Genomic DNA, 3,090 nt, shown 5'->3' with positions numbered 1-3,090 from the left:
AGCGATGCAGAATGGATAAGGAACCGCTATGAACAATCGGCCCTTATAGATGGAAAAAGGATGAACGCAGTATGTCACTGTAAGCTTTACCAGAACAGAATGTCTAGAGCTTTCAACAAAAGGGTCAAACCAAAGTAATTTGCATCAGAATAGCTGGTACTGAAGAAGATCTTCCCACATCAAGATGAAGCCAAAGGGAAATTCTCTCCCAACCGGCAAGGTCCTTACATGGTTCACAGGGTGCTAACAGGAGGAGCACTGATACTTGCAGAAATGGACGGAGAAATTTGGCCAAAACCAATCAATTCAGACGCAGTCAAGAGATACTATGCTTAGTCTATTTACATTTCCCCATCTGATGTAATTGAACTACGCGTGACCTGATTCCCATTTAAGAGGGGATACGTAGGCAGCCTTATGGGTTCGGTCATATCATAATAAAATTTCCATTTTTCCCAAAATCAGAAACTGGGGCGGAATTTTGAGGAGGACCCTCAAATTCCGGAGCAAGTCTAGCCGACGCCGTCGCATACCAGAAAGTCAGAAATTGGTTAAGAAACTGGGGCAGAATTTTGAGAAGGATTCTCAAAATTCCAAAGAATGTTCAACAAAGCTCGCAAACGGACGGAGGATCATTTACCAAACTGGGGCAGAATTTTGAGGAGGACCCTCAAAATTCTAACATAAGGAAGCTGTAATGTCTCTTAAATGTGTTACAATCACTAGTTCATATAAAACTACTTAATACTCCAATATATTTCTAAAAGAACTCTAACTTTATCAATAATTGCATATTTTCAAAAACTCTATTTTCGTAACAGTCAGGTTACCCAGGGGAAACTCAGATAAGGCCTCCAAGACGGAACAAAGCAAGGCCAGCAGACAAAGGTGCGAACCAACCTCCCCTCACAAAACTGGCAATTTTTTTTAACGCAAGCACATTTGACGTAGCGATAGCATTCGCAAACATGCATACACAAAGCAAATTCACTATCAATCGGGCCATCAAACACTGAATATATCTCCAACTAAGAAATATACTACTCTTATTTGCTATTCGCTCTTTGCATGGGACTAAGACCTATCCCGCATACTCGCATGAGGCTAATCCCTGCCTCCATATTTGCATGAGGCTAAACCCTACCTCCATATTTGGATGAAGCTAATCCTTTCCTCCATATCTGCATGAGGCTAATCCCTGCCTCCATATCTGCATGAGGCTAATTCTTGCCTCCATATTTGCATGAGGCTATTCCTTGCCTCCCTATCTGCATGAGGCTAATCTTTGCCTCCACTCTTTCATGAGGCTAATCCTTGCCTCCATATTTGTATGAGGCTAATCCTTGCCCCCATATCTACATGAGGCTAATTCTTGCCTCCATATTTGCATGAGGCTAATCCTTGCCTCCATATTTGCATGAGGCTAATCCCTGCCTCCATATTTGCATGAGGCTAATCCCTGCCTCAATATTTGCATGAGGCTAATCCTTGCCTCCACATCTGCATGAGTCTAATCCCTTCCTCCATATCTGCATGAGGCTAATCCCTACCTCCATATCCGCATGAGGCTAATCCCTGCCTCCACATCTGCATGAGGCTAATCCCTGCTTCCATATTTGCATGAGGCTAATCCTTGCCTCCATATTTGCATGAGGCTAATCCCTGCCTCCACATTTGCATAGGACTAAGCATTGTCCCTCCTTGCATAAATATTGCTCTATTCTAGTACTATCTGTTTGCTTTTCAATCGGGCTAAGCTCAGCCCTTCATTTCATAAGACTAAGCCTTGTCTTGTTAACATCATATTATTGCATCTTATGGGCTGAAATATCGCCAACCTATCCAAAGGCATCATAGTCTAAAAGGCATCATCCTCATAGTCGGAAGACATCATACCATGGCCTGAGGATTTCTCAAATTTGCATATCATTATTCAAAGGCATCATGGTTCGGAGGCACCATCTGCATGGCCCGAGAACACCATTTCATGGCCTGCGAATCCCTCACCAAATAATTCATGGCCCAAGACATCATGGTTTGAGGACGTCATCCTTATACCGTCTGAAAACAACTCTCATGGTCCAAAGGGAATCTGCATCATGTTTAAATTTTCACACAAAGACATGTTCATAGCATCTCTTTATCTGCAGGTGACCAGTAAGCAACCGCTATCCTAGCAGGAGCGACCTCGCTCCAGTTCTTCAACTATCTCAAACTTGATTGTTCACCATAACGACTCTTGCATCCAGTCTGAAATATCGTGTTCGTTCTTGTGATGACTTCATCGGTACACTCCGCCAATGAATCAAGAACTACACATGGCCTAATTCCTGTAAAACCAGGGATATATATGCAGCTCCAAGACCAGAGTCCGGCCTCTGGTTAAAATTGACCATAATTTCTTTACCCGAAAATTCTTTCATCCTTCCCAGGTAAAGAGGGGAAGCTGTTGATACCTAACTTTTCCTATAATGTTTTCAAAATGATGCTTTGGCATCAATTAGCATTTTTTATATACAATTTCTGCATTTTAAAATATTTTAAATAATTTCTCCCAGCATTTTATTTATAAAACAATCACTAATTATATTACAAATAGTTTTATAATAATTTTTCTAATTTAATTTTATCATCTGCATTTGTACTAAGTTTCAATTGTTGCACAAATAGCCACTTTTGTATTTTTTGGGATGCAATTGCAATTACTTTGCAATTATAGACTGTGCATGCATTATTACATTATTTTACCAGAAAATAGCCTTTTATATTTTTTAAATATTAAGTAATTATTTTAAAATATTTCCAGGCATGAAAATCATTTTTTATAGCCTATTTGGTTATTTTTTAAAATTGTTTTATCAATTAAATCGGGTATTTAAAAAATAGCACCTATAACCATAATTAAATTCGGACCCCTGGCCCAATCAAATACACCCCTACCCTAATTAAAACCCCAACCCAATTAACCTAACCCAAAACCCTGACCCAATTTTATAACCCGTCCCAACCCGAAACCAATCTTGGTTGTTGATCTCAAGAGATCAACGGTCTAAAACAAACCTTCCTTTTTTATCTAACCTAACCCCCGAA

Source organism: Nicotiana tabacum, chromosome 8 (genome assembly GCF_000715075.1).
Source record: "Nicotiana tabacum cultivar K326 chromosome 8, ASM71507v2, whole genome shotgun sequence".
Lineage (NCBI taxonomy): Eukaryota > Viridiplantae > Streptophyta > Magnoliopsida > Solanales > Solanaceae > Nicotiana > Nicotiana tabacum.
The sequence above is the reverse complement of the archived record's forward strand: the minus strand, read 5'-3'. Positions refer to the sequence as shown.